The sequence below is a fragment of the Grampus griseus genome, assembly GCF_964374135.1.
Source record: "Grampus griseus genome assembly, chromosome: 12".
Taxonomy (NCBI): Eukaryota; Metazoa; Chordata; class Mammalia; order Artiodactyla; family Delphinidae; genus Grampus; species Grampus griseus.
In genome coordinates, this window is record NC_139006.1 from 21,300,265 (window position 1) to 21,312,342 (window position 12,078).

Here is a 12,078-nt window from a genome sequence, read left to right on the forward strand (position 1 = left end):
GTGTGTTAGTTTCTGCTTTATAACAAAGTGAATCAGCTATACATATACATATATCCCTAAATCTCCTCCCACTTGCTTCTCCCTCCCATCCTCCCTACCCCACCCGTCTAGGTGGTCACAAAGCACCCAGCTGATCTCCCTGTGCTATGTGGCTGCTTCCCACTAGCTATCTATTTTACATTTGGTAGTGTATATATGTCCATGCCACTTCGTCCCAGCTTACCCTTACCCCTCCCCATGTCCTCAAGTCCGTTAGAAAGAGAGCTTTAGTGAGCAGAGACAATTCAAACAAACCTGGATAAGAAAAACACTGCTGAGGAGTCTAAGATAAGGTCTTCTATGCAGAGGGACCATAATAAATAAAGATACAGAGGATAAAGTATACGGCACGTTTAACAAAGTATGGCAAGTAGACTTGTATGAACAGATTATAAGGTGTTTGACACGCAAAGCAGCTGAAGAAAAGTAATAGGAAAAGGTTATGAAGGGGTTTGGACTTTATCTTAAAGGAAACAAAAATTTGTCAAAGGCTGTTAAGCAGGAAAAGTACACGATCAGGACTAAAGTTTAGAAGCGTAACTCAAAAAGCTCTGTAGTTGACGGACTGGATACATAAGAAACTAGAATCAGGGCAGAGTTAAGACAGATTTCACAAATTAGAATATTTACATACTCCAGCGTGACAAGAGGTATGCAAAGCTCCTAACAAACAGCTCTTTTTCAAAGCGTATCCAGTTTACTTGAATATCTGGGGGAAAGCAATTTTACACTACAATAAGCACTGATGTTATACAGGCATATGCAACATTCATCATTTAAATGATGACGACAATGATAATGCCAATAATAATGCTTTTTTGAATCTTTATGTCTCAGGCATTCTTTAAAGCAAGCCCTTTATATAAACTAACTCACTTAATTCTCACAACAATAAGCAAGAAGGTACTATTAGAGTAACTTCTATCTAACTACAATATAGTTATTTACTCAGACATTTTGAATTTCTATATACCTTTTTACTTTTTATTTATTTTTTAATTAAGGCTTAACAATATTGCTGATGATAAAACTTGGTACAACTACTTTGGAAAACTGGTAAAAATCTAATGAATCTAAACATATATATGACCAAACATTTAACAGATATAAGTGCTGATGTTTACCAAAAGATATATATGTTTATAGCAGCTTTTTCATAACAGCCAAAAATCAGAAACAACTCACATATCCATCACACTTAGAAAAGTTATGTAATTTTCAGGGTCAGAGTAATAAATGGCCAAGCCAGAGTGCAAGCCCAAGGCGGTCTAATATCTAAATTCACACTCTCAGCCACTACCCTACACCTGAAAGAAATTATTTATATTCCTATGGCAGTGGCTTCAGGCTATGCTCATAGATCCAGGAGAGTGTTAAAAAGTATAGAAAGTTCTGAGAGGAGGCTACTGCAAAAGTCCAGACAAAAGATGATATGGCAGAAGGAAGGAGGCAGAAAAGGGATTTCTTTTATAGAAAGAAGAGAACCCAGTAACAAATCAAACATGCTAGTGAGGTGGCTTGGGCAACAGGACAAATGGTGAATGCAGAAGTAGGCAGAGATTGAGGGCTAAGTCAGGCATACTAAATTGAAGACGGGTGCCCAGGAGGCATCTGCATAAAGAAATATGTAGCTCAGGAGAGAAATCAGACTGATAAAAAAACCTTCAGATTCATCAGCATATGTGCATATCAGATTCCCTGAATAGAGAATAAAATCTCTAAAACAATATAATTAGTATATTCTTCTGACAATTAATATTAGCTCACAGGAAGGTCTCTGTGGCCATCTGAAATTAATTTTGAAACTGTTAAAGCAGACAGAAGGTTAGTTAGAATGAAAAATCCTGTGGCGAAGGTATCACCTCTGCTATTAAGTATCTGAGAATAATCGTACAAAAGAAAAACATTTTGCTTTTTAAGGTAAGTGGCCAAAGTGGTTTCAGGCTGCTATCTTGCTACTTGGGAAAATCTTAAAATGTATTATAGCAAAGATGTAAGAGGCAGAAAGATGCAGCTTGGTTTTCTCACCAATCATAGCATTCATAGTGGTTAATTTTTGCTTCAAAAGGCAGCTTCCTATATTTTATTTCAATATCAAAATAATGCAAAAGGAAAACCAAGATAAAATTTGAGGTCACAGATACAATGTAAGAGTAGAATAATCATTAAAAAGTACATCCTCTGAACTTTTTATACTCAAAGGGTATGATTGCTTTGGGGGAGAGTTCTCAAAGTTCTAACCAGTGCAATAATTAAGAGAAAAAAAGTAGGGGTATAACATAAGGAAAGAAATGCACAAAATTATCATTATTTGCAGAAAGTCTGCATTACAAGAAAATCCAAGGGAATCAATAAAAAATACTGAGCTATAATGACAATTTTCACATAGTCAATTACAAAACGTGCAAAGTAAACACCTTCCCTCTTTGGCATCAATAACTAATTTTCAGAAAAGACACAATGGAAAAAATATCCCATTTCCAACAATATATATTAAATATCTAGGGAAAAACCTCCCCAAAAGTGTAGATCAGCGAGGGGAATAAAGAGTAAATGAAAGAACAGACAAGCCTCTTAAATAGAAGATCAACTATTGAAACGACATCAATTTATCCATAATTAACAAGTAAATTTAATACACTTCCAGTAAATACCACAACGGGAGAGTCTCCAAAATTGGGCAAAATGATTTAAAAATTCATTTGATGGGGGACAGAGAGACAAGGATATCCTAGACATTAAAAATAATAATAATGATATGGGACTTGTAGCAGATGTAAAATATATTATAGAGCAACAATAATTAAAACTATGCATTAGAACACAAATTGCCCAACTGCTCAGTAGAATGATACAGCAATGCCCAGAATCAGATCAATATAAAATAACCAATATTGCAATAGAAAAACATATTTTGAGTATTCAAGATCTTTATAAAAGAAATTTTTAAAAATAGTAAACCCAGTAGTGACCAAAGAAATGCAAATTAAAACAAGAAGATATCTTTTTTTCTTATTTTTTTTGCTGTACACGGGCCTCTCACTATCGTGGCCTCTCCCGTTGTGGTGCACAGGCTCCGGACGCGCAGGCTCAGCGGCCATGGCTCACAGGCCCAGCCACTCCGCGGCATGTGGGATCTTCCCAGACCGGGGCACGAACCCGCATCCCCTGCATTGGCAGGCGGACTCTCAACCACTGCGCCACCAGGGAAGCCCAAGATATCATTTTTTTAAATATCAAACTGACTTTTTAGTTTTAACAGTAATGCCTAGTGTTAGCTAGTGCAAGGAAATGAAAGCTTTTACACACTGCTCGTAGAACTAAAAACAGATACAGCCCTTCTGAGAGCAATTTAGCAATAAATATCAGAAGCCTTAATGTGTTTTTTTCTAAGCAAGCCCACTTCTAATACATTAACCAAAAGAAATGATGAGAGATATGTTCAAAGATTTATCCATAAAGATGTTTTTCCAGATTTTATAATACCAAAAATTTTGTAACAAACTAAATGTATAACAGTAGGGGGAAAGATTAAATAAATTATGATAAAGCCAAAAGACCTTCAGTGGAACATTTAATAAAATGAAGAAATGTTTAAAAATAACTGGAAGACAGGCCAAGATGGCATACTATCAAGACGTGGAATTCGCGTCTCCTCACAACTAGGGCACTGGTGGGGGACCACGGACACCTAAGGGGATGGGAGGAATCCCCAGCAACTGGGTAGGACATGGGGTGTGGGGGGAGTGAATCGGGAGGAGAAGTGGAGAGGGGAAGGGACTGGCGCCCCTGAGGGGCAGCTGGGGGAGGGGAAGGGATCCCACCCCCGAAGGGGGAAACTGGGAACCATTGGGAGGGCAGAGGATCAACAGGGAGCCATGACCAGGTTTCCCCTGCCCACTTAGACCCCTAGGAACCTGCTGAGTTCCCGGGCCTGATCCTCTGCCCACTGAGGCCCCCTCCAGCCCGCATGGGTCCTGAGGGAGTGGGAAGGAGGGAAGGGGGAGCAAAAGTAAAGGCTGGACCAGGACTGGCATGACGGAGGGGTGGCTGGGGTAGGGAAGAAGTCCCTACACCCAGCAGGACCCACCCACGGTTAGGGGTTCAGTGGTGATGGGGGAGACGGTGAGGGAGGGGTGAGAAAGAACATAAGGGAACGGGCCAGTGCTTTCCCTGTTCACTTAGGCACCGGGAAGCACCTGGGCCTAATCCTCTGCCCTCGGAGCATCCCTCCTGCCTCAAAGAACTCAAGCCCCGCACCTACACCCCCACCCAGGTCCCCGCGCCTCCATACTCGGAGACGCCCTCCAATGAGCTGGGCCTAAATCCCACCCACACACCCTCACTCAGGGACCAACTTCCAAACTCCTGAACTCCACACTCCAGAAGCCCTCCCTTCCACATGCTGCCTCTCCCCTTCTGCGCAGGTCCTAAGCAGAGGCCCTGCCCACACTTGAACATCACCTAGGCCCAGTCCCACCCTAAACCCCACCCCTGCCTAAGTTCCACCCCTCACCTAACCTCCACCCCCATAGCCAAGGCTTTTTTTCTTTTTTCCTCTTTTAGATTTTTTTCTTTTTCCTCTTTTAGATTGATTTTATTTTATTCTTTATACTTTGTTAGTGATCTCTCCTTCTGGCTTGTTTCCCCCACCCCTACCCTTTTTTCTTTTTTTTGTTGTGGTTTTCTTTTACCTTGTTGCAATTGTTTCAATTATAGTTTTATTTTACCTAACATATTTTTTATCTTTCTAATTTTATTTTGTTTTCTATTCTTTGATATTGTACTGCTCCTTTTTTCTTTCTTTCTTCCTTTTTTTTTTTTTTTTTTTTTTTACCGTGCCACAAAGCTTGCAGGATCTTGGTTCCCAGGCTGGAGGTCGGGCCTGAGCTCCTGTAGTGGGAGCTCCAAGTCCAAAACCCTGGACTAACAGAGAACCTCAGACCACAGGGAGTATCAATCAGAGTGAGGCCTCTTGGAGGTCCTCATCTCAGCACCAAGACCCAGCTCTATCCAACTGCCTGCAAATTCCAGTGATGGATGTCTCAGGCCAAACAACCAGTAAGACAGGAATACAGCACCACCCATCAAAAAGAAAAGAAAAGAAATGACAAAAAAATATGTTACAGAAGAAGGAGCAAGGTAAAAACCTACAAGATCAAATAAATGAAGATGAAATAGGCAACCTACCTGAAAAGGAATTCAGACTAATTACAGTAAAGACGATCCAAAATCTCGGGAACAGAATGGAGAAAATATAAGAAACATTTAACAAGGATCTAGAGGAACTAAAGAGCAAACCAACTGTGATGAACAACACAATTACTGAAACTAAAAATACTCTAGAAGGAATCAATAATGGAATAACTGAGGCAGAAGAACAGATAAGCGAGCTGGAAGATAAAATGGTGGAAATAACTGCCAGGGAGCAGAATAAAGAAAAAAGAATGAAAAGAATTGAGGAGACTCTCAGAGACCTCTGGGACAACACTAAACGCACCAACATTCGAATTATAGGGGTCCCAGAAGAAGAAGAGAAAAAGAAAGGGACTGAGAAAATATCTGAAGAAACTATAGTTGAAAACTTCCCCAATATGGGAAAGGAACTAGTCAATCAAGTCCAGAAAGCACAGAGAGTCCCATACAGGATAAATACAAGGAGAAACATGCCAAGACACATATTAATCAAACTATCAAAAATTAAATACAAAGAAAAAATATTAAAAGCAGCAAGGGAAAAGCAACAAATAGCATACAATGGAATTCCCATAAGGTTAACAGCTGATCTTTCAGCAGAAACTCTGCAAGCCAGAAGGGAGTGGCAGGACATATTTAAAGTGATGAAAGGGAAAAACCTACAAGCAAGATTACTCTACCCACCAAGGATCTCATTCAGATTCAATGGAGAAATTAAAACTTTTACAGATAAGCAAAAGTTAAGAGAATTCAGCACCACCAAACCAGCTTTACAACAAATGCTAAAAGAACTTTTCTACTCAGGAAACACAACAGAAGGAAAAGATCTACAAAAACAAACCCAAAACAATTAAGAAAATGGTAATAGGAACATACATATCGATAATTACCTTAAATGTAAATGGATTAAATGCTCCAACCAAAAGACACAAACTGGCTGAAGGGATACAAAAACAAGACTCATATATATGCTATTTACAAGGGACACACTTCAGACCTAGGGGCACATACAGACTGAAAGGGAGGGGATGGAAAAAGATATTCCATGCAAATGGAAACCAGAAGAAAGCTGGAGTAGCAATTCTCATATTAGACAAAATAGACTTTAAAATAAAGACTATTACAAGAGATAAAGAAGGATACTACATAATAATCAAGGGATCAATCCAAGAAGAAGATAAAACAATTGTAAATATTTATGCACCCCACAAAGGAGCACCTCAATACATAAGGTAAATGCTACCAGCCATAAAAGAGGAAATCGACAGTAACACAATAGTAGGGGATTTTAACACCCCACTTTCACCAATGGACAGATCATGCAAAATGAAAATAAATAAGGAAACACAAGCTTTAAATGACACATTAGACAAGATGGATTTTTTTTTTCAGTACTTGGTCCTCTCACCATCGTGGTCTCTCCACTTGCGGAGCACAGGCTCCCGACGCGCAGGCCCAGCGGCCATGGCCCACAGGCCCAGCCGCTCTGCGGCATGTGGGATCCTCCCGGACCAGGGCACGAACCCGTGTCCCCTGCATTGGCAGGTGGACTCCCAACCACTGCGCCACCAGGGAAGCCCACAAGATGGATTTAATTGATATTTATAGGACATTCCATCCAAAAACAACAGAATACACTTTCTTCTCCAGTACTCATGGAACGTTCTCCAGGATAGATCATATCTTGGGTCACAAATCAAGCCTTAGTGAATTTTAGAAAACTGAAATCATATCAGGGATCTTTTCTGACCACAATGCTATGAGACTAAATATCAATTACAGGAAAAAATCTGTAAAAAATACAAACACATGGACGCTAAACAATACACTACTAAATAACCAAGAGATCACTGAGGAAATCAAAAAATACCTAGAAACAAACAACAATGAAAACAAGACGGCCCAAAACCTATGGGATGCAGCAAAAGCAGTTCTAAGAGGGAAGTTTATAGCAACACAATCCTACCTCAAGAAACAAGAAAAATCTCAAATAAACTACCTAACCTTACACCTAAAGCAATTAGAGAAAGAAGAACAAAAAAACCCCAAAGTTAGCAGAAGAAGGAAAGAAATCATAAAGATCAGATCAGAAATAAATGAAAAAGAAATGAAGGAAACAATAGCAAAGATCAATAAAACTAAAAGTTGGTTCTTTGAGAAGATAAACAAAATTGATAGACCATTAGCCCCACACGTCAAGAAAAAAAGGGAGAAGATTCAAATCAATAGAATTAGAAATGAAAAAGAAGTAACAACTGACACTGCAGCAATACAAAGGATCATGAGAGATTACTATAAGCAAATACATGCCAATAAAATGGACAATCTGGAAGAAATGGACAAATTCTTAGAAAAGCACAACCTTCCAACACTGAACCAGGAAGAAATAGAAAATATAAACAGACCAATTACAAGCACTGAAATTGAAGCTGTGATTAAAAATCTTCCAACAAACAAAAGCCCAGGACCAGATGGCTTCACAGGCGAATTCTATCAAACATTTAGAGAAGAGCTAACACCTATCCTTCTCAAACTCTTCCAAACTATAGCAGAGGGAGGAACACTCCCAAAATCATTCTACAAGGCCACCATCATTCTGATACCAAAAGAAGATAAAGATGCGACAAAAAAACAAAACTACAGGCCAATATCACTGATGAACATAGAGGCAAAAATCCTCAACAAAATACTAGCAAACAGAATCCAACAGCACATTAAAAAGATCATACACCATGATCAAGTGGGATTTATCCCAGGAATGCAAGGATTCTTCAATATATGCAAACCAATCAATATGAAACACCATATTAACAAAGTGAAAGATAAAAACCATATGATAATCTCAATAGATGCAGAAAAAGCTTTCGACAAAATTCAACACCCATTTATGATAAAAACTCTCCATAAAGTAGGCATAAAGGGAACTTACCTTAACATAATAAAGGCCATATATGACAAACCCACAGCCAACATCATTCTCAATGGTGAAAAACTGAAACCATTTCCTCTAAGAGCAGGAACAAGACAAGGTTGCCCACTCTCACCACTATTATTCAACATAGTTTTGGAAGTTTTAGCCGCAGAAATCAGAGAAGAAAAAGAAATAAAAGGAATACAAATCAGAAAAGGAGTAAAACTGTCACTGTTACAGATGACATGATACTATACATACAGAATGCTAAAGATACTACCAGGAAACTACTAGAGCTAATTAATGAATTTGGTAAAGTAGCAAGATATAAAATTAAAGCAGAGAAATCTCTTGCATTCCTATACACTAATGATGAAAAATCTGAAAGAGAAATTAAGGAAACACTCCCATTTACCATTGCAACAAAATGAATAAAATATCTAGGAATAAACCTACCTAAGGAGACAAAAGATCTGTATGCAGAAAAGTGTAAGACACTGATGAAAGAAATTAAAGATGATATAAACAGATGTAGAGATATACTATGTTCTTGGGTTGCAAGAATCAACAGTGTGAAAATGACTATACTACCCAAAGCAATCTACAGATTCAATGCAATCCCTATCAAACTACCACTGGCATTTTTCACAGAACTAGAACAAAAAATTGCACAATTTGTATGGAAACACAAGAGACCCCGAATAGCGAAAACAATCTTGAGAAAGAAAAATGGAGCTGGAGGAATCAGGCTCCCGGACTTCAGACTATACTACAAAGCTACAACAATCAAGATGGTATGGTACTGGCACAAAAACATAAATATAGATCAAGAGAACAGGATAGAAAGCCCAGAGATAAACCCACGCACACATAGTTACCTTATCTTTGATAAAGGAGGCAAGAATATACAATGGAGAAAAGACAGCCTCTTCAATAAGTGGTGCTGGGAAAACTGGACAGCTACATGTAAAAGAATGAAATTAGAACACTCCCTAACACCATACACAAAAATAAACTCAAAATGGATTAAAGACCTAAATGTAAGGCCATACACTATAAAACTCTTAGAGGAAAACATAGGCAGAACACTCTATGACATAAATCACAGCAAGATACTTTTTGACCCACCTCCTAGAGAAATGGAAACAAAAACAAAAATAAACAAATGGGACCTAATGAAACTTCAAAGCTTATGTACAGCAAAGGAAACCATAAACAAGACCAAAAGACAACCCTCAGAATGGGAGAAAATATTTGCAAATGAAGCAACTGACAAAGGATTAATCTCCAAATATACAAGCAACTCATGCAGCTCAATATCAAAAAAACAGCCCAGTCCAAAAATGGGCAGATGACCGAAATAGACATTTCTCCAAAGAAGATATACAGATTGCCAACAAACACATGAAAGAATGCTCAACATCATTAATCATCAGAGAAATGCAAATCAAAACTACAATGAGATATCATCTCACACCAGTCAGAATGGCCATCATCAAAAAATCTACAAACAACAAATGCTGGAGAAGGTGTGGAGAAAAGGGAACCCTCTTGCACTGTTGGTGGGAATGTAAATTGATACAGTCACTATGGAGAATAGTGTGGAGGTTCCTTAAAAACCTAGAAATAGAACTACCACATGACCCAGCAATCCCACTACTGGGCATATGCCCTGAGAAAACCATAATTCAAAAAGAGTCATGTCCCACAATGTTCACTGCAACACTATTCACAATCGCCAGGACATGGAAGCAACCTAAGTGTCCATCGACAGATGAATGGATAAAGAAGATGTGGCACATATATACAATGCAATATTACTCAGCCATAAAAAGAAACGAAATTGAGTTATTTTTAGTGTGGTGGATGGACCTAGAGTCTGTCATACAGAGTGAAGTAAATCAGAAAGAGATAAACAAATACTATATGCTAACACATATATATGGAATCTAAAAAAAAAAAAAAAAGGTGAACCTAGGGGCAGGACAGGAATAAAGACACAGACGTAGAGAATGGACTTGAGGACACGGGGAGGGGGAAGGGTAAGCTGCGACGAAGTGAGAGAGTAGCACTGACATACATACACTACCAAATGTAAAATAGATAGCTAGTGGGAAGCAGCTGCATGGCACAGGGAGATCAGCTTGGTGCTTTGTGACCACCTAGAAGGGTGGGATAAGGAGGGTGGGAGGAAGATGCAAGAGGGAGGGGATATGGGGATATACATATGCATATAGCTGATTCACTTTCTTATACAGCAGAAACTAACACAACACTGTAAAGCAATTATACTCCAATAAAGATGTTAAAAAAAAAGTGGAAAATATTAATGAAAAAACAAGTTAAAACAGTATATAATAGGATTTCAATTCTTGTGTGAATACATATGAACAATTATAACTGCATATATGATCAAAAGATTATACCCAAAATAATATTAATAGGATGGTAAGCTTACAGTTGGTTATTTTCATGTATTTCTTATGTAATTAGATAAAACTAATAAATATCACCTTTTAAAAAAACGATGGGGACTTCCCTGGTGGCGCAGTGGTTAAGAATCCGCCTGCCAATGCAGGTGACGCGGGTTCGAGCCCTGGACCCGGAAGATCCCACATGCCGCACGGCAACTGGGCCCATGCACCACAACTACTGAGCCCACGTGCCACAAATGCTGAAGCCTGTGCTCCTAGAGCCCATGCTCCACAACAAGAGAAGTCACCGCAATGAGAAGCCTGAGCACCGCAATGAAGAGTAGTTCCCACTTGCCGCAGCTACAGAAAGCCTGCGTGCAGCAACGAAGACCCAATGCAGCAAAAATAAATAAATAAAGTTCAAAACTCAATTTAAAAAAAAACCAAGAATCTGTGACTATATATATAATATATATAATAGGATGGTGGAAAATATCTGTTCTTTGCTAAAGGAATAAACTATCTTATCACTCAGCAAAACGTGACTTACCTGCTGACCAGGTTTTAGAACCTCATATGGCAATTTCTACATCTCACTTGGGGGCCAGCTTGATTTCTACCTGTTTCACAAACTTCCTCAGGTCTATATCAGTCTCTGTTTCCTCTGGAATTCCAGAATCTTGGCAGCAATTGAGTGTTCTCCTTTTTAATACCTATCACAACCCTATGTCCCTAATTAAAAGTCTTTCTAGCTTATCCAGTAATCGAGCTAATATATACACCTCAAAGGTTAGGAAAATGGGGTATAAATTCAGCTATCTGTCCCTGCACTAAATGGCTCTATCTAGATACTGATGCTGTTTTAGTTCTTAAACCTGGCTCTCACTTCTTAATGCCATCAGTATATCTGCCTCTAGAAATCTGAACTTCTTTTCATTCTCTTAACATCAAGAAATCAGATAATCTGGCTTATAAGAAATGTTTGTAAACTAAGAGTAAATAGGTAAAGAGAAAAGTGTTTAGGCAACTCTCTTGAGAATAAAATTGCCAAAAATTCACTGCCCTTGGAGCTTTCAAAGGCTTTTTTTCTGATACCTATGGATGAGAGAGACTTTCTAGGAGTCCAGCTTTCCCAAGGGGAGATTCCAGCATGCCACTGAAGTAAAGGTTTTTTTCTTTCCCAATTCCTTTCTAGTGCCTGACTGTGTTCTAGAGACATGAAGATGCTGGGTCATTTAAATAATATAGTTAATCTCCATAACGTCCTACAGTGACATTCTGAGATGTAAATGTAACTAAACATATTTCCCAACACATAGATTAATTCATAAATTTATTGTTGCCTCTGCTATTAACTTCATTCTTATTTATAATATTATATTATTACTACCATTTATGGAATTCCAGGTACCATGCTAGGTACTTTACATGTATTATTTATAATCCTATCACAACTGTGTATAGAATAAACAGAATCATCATTTTCTGAATAAGAAATAAGAGGCAAAAAGAAGTTAA

General features: G+C 38.5%; 1 protein-coding gene across 2 annotated transcripts in view; it reads right to left on the reverse strand.

Annotated features, from left to right (window-relative positions):
• TTC28 (tetratricopeptide repeat domain 28) overlaps nt 1-12,078 on the reverse strand; it is a gene marked incomplete at its 5' end in the record, with an annotated part of 590,760 nt that overhangs the window by 269,936 nt on the left and 308,746 nt on the right. The gene's annotated exons all lie outside the window — the stretch shown is intronic.